Genomic DNA, 6,510 nt, shown 5'->3' with positions numbered 1-6,510 from the left:
TCTTTATGAATTGCAAGCTCTGGAAGATGAAGGCCTCTCCAAGGAGAAAACAGCAAAGACTTCTCCCCATGTATGGTTGATGAAAACAACATTTAACCAGTACCTGAAGTTTTGCAAGAGACATGAATGCCAGCCACAGAGCTTTTTAGATGGGTGACAGTAAAGATAACTCACAGAATATGTTGGTATAAAGCTTGCTTTTGTGTCACTTGCTTCTGCCTGTAGATCTAAGTCTTGTCAAGTTTGCCTTACAGTGCATTGAGTTTATACTTCTCTAGAACCACAATGTTAATCTGTTGAAATCTTGATTCACATGGGCTGGTAACAGCTACAGGACCTGGAGATGCCTGTTCCCAGGAAGGGCAGTCCATAGGCAGACTGAAGTCACTGCTCGCAGATGCTTCAGAGGCATCAAGGGCACTCCACGGCTCATCCACTAATCCATGCAGACCACTCAGCATTAATTGCGTGCTGAGCTATCTAGAAATCAGTGTGGGAAGATGGTATTAGCCAAGCCATCATTGGTAGCAACAAGTTATGACTCGAGTCCTCTAAGGATTTCCATTGAATTCAGGACCTTTGGAAAATCCTGGCTTCAGAAATGGACTCCACAAAGTCAGGAAGCTCCAGAAGTACATCTGCAGAGGGATCTGGCTAGCTTTGGTATTTCCTGAAAGCACATCAGTTACTATTACACACATGCACATAATATTTGGATGGATTAAAGCTCAAACCCAGGGCACAGGTGCTACCCAGCTCCTAAACAGATGAATCCACTGGCTTGGTACAGCCTTGAGGCAGTTTTTTCCTTTTGCCTTTCTTATGGATCTATGGCCAAACACAAACTTTCTTCTCCCCACCTCACTGTCATTTCAGGTTGATGCATTATGCGTATGGCCTAATTTCTGACATGCTTCCTGGGATTAGATGAGTAATAAGAAGTAGTGCACTCTTATGGGTCTCAGACAAAAAGACAATTGCACATGCACAGCCTGTGTTCTGTACAAAACAAGTCACATAATGAACACATGCACACTTTGGAAAAAGCACATAAACCAGGTAAATCATTGCCAGCAGCCTCTGGGGCAAGCCCCTTGCCCAAATTGCTCTATGGACAGCAGTTTAAGTTCTCCCCAGCTGGGTAATAAGACTGTGATTCAGTTTCCAACGCACACAGTTTAATCTGCCCTCCATTAGGTGAGACAGACAAGACTAAATGAAGTAACATTGGTTTCCCAGGGTAAGCCTGGGTGCTTTGTGCCCTGGGTTCAGCAGCAGCAGTCATTTTTCTCCTCAGTAGCTGGTGCAGTGCTGTGGTTTTGACTTTCAGCCTGGGAACAGCGCTGATAACACTGATGTTTTAGTTGCTGCTCAGTAATGTTTAGTCTGACCAAGGACTTTGTGAGCCTCATGCTCTGCCAGGGAGGAGGGGAAGCAGGGAGCAAGCAGAGACAGGACCTGACCCAAACTGACCAAAGAGGTATTCCATGCCACAGCACGTCATGGCCCACTATAGAAACTGGGGGCAGTTACCCGGAAGGGCTAGATCACTGCTCGGTCAGGCTGGGTATCGGTCGGTGGGTGGTGAGCGGTTGTGTTCTCTTCCCTTGTTATTCCCCTTATCATTATTATTATTGGTGGCAGCAGCAGTGGTTTGTGTTATACCTTAGTTACTGGACTGCTCTTATCTCAACCCATGGGGGTCACATTCTTTCCCTTCTCCAGGAGTAGGGGGAGGAAGTGGGGGGAGTGAGCGAGCGGCTGCGTGGTTCTGAGTTATGGTTGGGCTTAAACCACAACACTTTGTTAAATCAAAATCTAAACACTGGCTGCTGTGAGGAAAACTAATTCCGACTGGAGAGGTGATGATCACTGCTACCTTTGCTGCCAATGAGAGTTAGCATGTAACCTAAGAGAGCCTGGTCTTGAAGCACAGGAGGAGTGCAGCAAGCACCAGGAAGCCCTCAGTCAAAGTACATTAACACATCAGAATCCTTTCATTGATTCCCTAAAAGCACTAAGTTGAAATTATCTTTGAAAATATAGAGAAGATTTTGGGAAAAACGGGTTTAAACATGAGTCTCTTTCCATGCCCAATTATGCTGTACTCCCTTCTGTCAGTGGCTTAACATGAGGGTAGTCACAAGCAGTTTATTTGGGGGAAAAAGGGCTTATATATTAAGGAAAAAGTCATGCCTGGGTTTTATACAGCAAAATAATACTGCTGAAACTACAGTCACCAATTGACCTTTGCTACATGCACACAAACACACCACACCTAGAGGCATTCTGACTTCTATTGCCATCATTCCCCATTCTTCACAAGCTGCTAGCACCAGCACTTTTCCAACTCAAAGGCAACGTGGCTCATTACAGTCAGAAAGAGATAGGAGGCAGGAGAGCACATGTGTTTCTTAAAGGACTATAACAAGAGGGAATGAAAAATCCTTCAGCTCCATTAAATACATAGCATATAAAAAATTAGCCAAGTTGGAATTACACGGCCAAATTACATACACAGATAATTGGTACAAGATAATTGCTACTAAGTTAAGCTCCCATCTAAAGGGTGGTGAAATCACAGATGGGGGAAGTGAAATGAGGAGGAGGTGTAAAGTTAGCCCTGATTACGCCTTGTTTGACTTGACCGTTTGAACAGCTAATCCTCTGCTAACATATCTGTTTTCAGAGATACCTCATTTTTAAAAGGCTGGATCAGTTTGTGCCTAATGTCATACTCAGGACGGTTTTGATGCGATCTTCAGTTTTGGGGGGTGGTGGCAGGTTGTTTTACTCTGCTTCAGATTGATGAATCTTTAATCACATTGATGGGGAAAAGTTAATAGAAAAATTAATGAAAACACAACAGCAGTGGCTGTGATTGTGTAAGGAATAATAATAAGGAGAACAACAGGTGCAGTCTGTTCGATGGCCCAATTTGGAATACTTCATGCCCAATTACAGACACACTCATTTTCTACAAGGCAGACAGTTGGATAAGAAAGAGATTATAATTTTCTGCTTTATGACTACTGTATAGAATACCTAAGGTCATAACATGGATGATTTATGGGAAACAATAGTTCTCATAGGACAGCTGCATGAAAAGGAGCCCAGCTCTCCCCTGCCTTGCAAAGGTATAAGCAGAAGGACCCCAGCGAGCCTTGTGAAGGCAAAGCATCCCAAGTGAGCCTTGTTTTACAACAATCACAACAAACAGAAGAGTTTCTCCTTGAATTCAATGCCCAGATGCAGATTTCCTGGTGAAAGAAGGAGGCTGGGGTACAATCATGTCCTGCACATACTCCCCCCCCACACACACCTTCTCCACTCTTTCTTCCCTCCATGTCCCTGCTACGGGTTATATCCGTGCTCCACCTGCACTGCTTCTCTTGCAAAAGGGATACTCCCCCCCTTGAAAACAACCACCTGCAGGCCCTTCATTTGGTAGCATCCTCTTTTGATGTCCTAGATGGCTCCCTCTTTTACCCTGGCAGAAATACAGTTCTACCTTATACAAGGAACTGCAGGATCTCCGTATTGCCTCTGTCCAACAACCCCCCTGATTTTAATGCTAAATGAGAAAAAAGCCATAAAATGAGGAATGACCCCAAACCCAACAACCCTGTCACCAGAGTCCAGACCAAACTCCTCACTTCAAAACTGCAAAGTACAACACTAGGATTTCAACTTCCTCTATTGGAACCCACAGTTAGTAAATTCTAGGCCAAACGTATCTGAAGACAAAATCCAACGGGTGGTTTTACCCCTCTGTTTTCCCAGGTTGGGTGGTGGTTGTGCTTATTTGGGTGGTTGATTTGTTCTATATCTTCCAAACTGAAACTTAGTTCAACCTCTGGTGAACTGATACTTTTGAACCAGAGAATAGACTGTTGGGAAGTCTGGAACTGGATATACTTCAGGCACAGCAGAAGTTCAATATGACTTAATGACATAAACCACTTTCTGAGTACTTCAAGTCTGCAAGATGACAAAGACCTTGCTTATCAGTATAAATATAACTCCTCAGATTGCTGCTGATCCCAATGAGGAAAGTCTTTGAATCCAATGCTAACTGCATCTGCCTGTGGTCTACGCAGGGGCAAAACACCTGAGAGAAACAATTGTTTGACTTATTAAACTCACCTGAAGTTTAAGGTCACTGCTTTAACAGGATCTTGTTTAGAGACTCTCCCTCTTATTGATTTGGGTAGAGCATAAGGGTTAGGAGTGGAGTGCAAAAGAAAAAGCAATATGATTTAAACTAAATTACTTCTCTTGCTACCCAGGGCAAAAATTCAATGAGGTCTGAAATAGGTCAAGTCCTGTTTTATCAGCTGCCACCTTAATCAGTCTGGATGTGGGAAGCTGTTAGCCACCCATATGGCTATTTTAGCTAAACAAGATATTCTCTATGATTGGGAGAGGCATTTTCAGGTTCATAAACTTGTAAATAATAATTTTTTGCGAGGGCTGTATCAGAAATGGGTTTCATGTTTTACACTGCGTGCCCTACAGGCACAGAAGACGACGTTGATAAAGTCTTACAATTATACACTAGCAAAAAGGGGCACACATCAAGATTCATATCACGTTAGCTCACCTAGAAGGCCTTACCACCAGTTAAACAATAACCTGGTACCTGCTGACACTGAAGGAGAGCACAGAATCAGAGCAAAGCCAAGCCAGCACTCGGTTCTATCTCTGAGCCTGAAAAAAGCGCTTTAGGATGAGTACAAGGATGGGAAGGAAGGCATTTCCTGTGCCTTCCCCACTATGCTTTTCCAGGATTTAAGGCTCAGAGGGCTTTTTGAACCAGACACAGTGCCTTTCTCTACATAGTATCCATATTATTCTTCCAGGAGTTTGCCTATAAATTGTGGTCATCCGTGGCAGCACAGGGCAAAGAATCCCACAGTTTCGCTTCATATGGTTTAAAAGAGCCTTCTGAGATAAACAGGGAATGAGCCTCCAAAAGTTATTCCTAGACAGGGAACTGCGTGCTATCAACCTCCCACTGGAGCTACAGGGTTTTCCACTGTGTAAAGAAATTGCTAGCTGCAGCATTAGAAAGAAAAGACAATGTTATCTGAAGCAGTGCCAGAATAGCTCCTTATCTGTTTGTTCAGGGTGCCTGTAAGGTACACTGAAACAGGCAGGACTTGCATAACCCATAAATGCAGGGCAGCAGAGCACCACAAGCCCATGCCACAGCAGTGTGTGTGCGGTATATATAAGTGAATATAGATCTGCAGTCTCAATTCTGTAATCATTGATGCAATCTAATGCACACGGCCACTTTTCAAGTTCTTTTTATATCCTTTGCTAATGTCCTCTCTGCTAAGAGGATGCAAAAAAAAAATCACAGCTATGTGCTTAAAAGAGAAAGCTCTGCTTCTACTTTGGCTATTCCCTATAGTGAAAAGCTAAGGATGCCCAGCATTCAGAAGATTAAAAAACAGAGAGAGAAGCAAACACACACAAATCCCTTAAAGGTCTGTGGGGAGCCAGCAAACAGAACTTCAGAGCACTGCGGGTGAGCAGTAAATATTGCTCACAAAAGGGGCTCCTATCAGGTTTTCACTGGTCATTATTGCTAGGACACTCCTAAAGATGGCAATGTGTGCACTCACATTAAAGATTTCCACTGCTGAGATACTCCTGGGTCCTATTTAGCACCCATCCTACAGGAATACCTGCAAGGGCACTTCTGTGAGGGCAAGCCCACCAGTCCATCACAGCTGCAGAGCATCTACCATGATTGTACACAGCAGGAACCCTTTGCAGCTGATTGCTCTGCCCAGCAGCTGGACTGAGCCAAAATAAGCAAGAGCAATTAAGCAGGGTGTGAACCTGAGTGTGGAATAGCTCAAGGACTGCAGAGGTGGGGTTGACCAGAGACAGGCTCCACAGCAGTAGGATTAGAGCAATGCTCTGTACTGAGGTCTCATAAGACCTGTAACAGGAGGACCAGTGAACTAGGAGAAAAAGGCAGGGACCCAAATCTGGGGTAATGCAAGGAAAAGCTTTGGAACATACAGGAACTTTGCACCACTGCTCACAACCCGACCTCCCAGCACCCACATTATCACCTTCAAAGCACCTCCTGTATGAAGACAGGCTGAGGAAGTTGGGGCTTTTCAGCCTGGAGAAGAGAAGCTACGTGGAGACCTCAGAGCAGCTTCCAGTGTCTGAAGGGGGCCTATAGGGATGCTGGGGAGGGACTCTTCATTAGGGACTGTAGTGACAGGACAAGGGGTAACGGGTTCAAACTGAAACAGGGGAAGTTTAGATTGGATATAAGGAGGAAATTCTTTCCTGTGAGGGTGCTGAGGCACTGGAATGGGTTGCCCAGGGTGGTTGTGAATGCTCCATCCCTGGCAGTGTTCAAGGCCAGGTTGGACAGAGCCTTGGGTGAGATGGTTTAGTGTGAGGTGTCCCTGCCCATGGCAGGGGGTTGGAACTGGATGATCTTAAGGTCCTTTCCAACCCTAACTATTCTATGATTCT

At 44.6% G+C, this 6,510-nt stretch overlaps 1 long non-coding RNA gene across 1 annotated transcript; it reads right to left on the bottom strand.

The window, feature by feature from the left end:
- Positions 1-997: 997 nt before the first annotated feature.
- On the bottom strand, positions 998-4,218 carry LOC134165376 (uncharacterized). Its single transcript, XR_009965504.1, has 3 exons — positions 4,147-4,218; positions 1,795-3,260; positions 998-1,246 (listed from the first exon to the last, which is right to left on the bottom strand). It is a non-coding gene; the product is annotated as an uncharacterized LOC134165376 (long non-coding RNA).
- Positions 4,219-6,510: the final 2,292 nt, after the last annotated feature.

The sequence above is a fragment of the Pezoporus occidentalis genome, unplaced genomic scaffold (genome assembly GCF_034315485.1).
Source record: "Pezoporus occidentalis ecotype Australia unplaced genomic scaffold, CSIRO_AGI_Poc_V1 ctg107, whole genome shotgun sequence".
In the NCBI taxonomy this organism is placed as follows: Eukaryota; Metazoa; Chordata; class Aves; order Psittaciformes; family Psittacidae; genus Pezoporus; species Pezoporus occidentalis.
This window is presented reverse-complemented; position numbering and strand designations above follow the sequence as displayed.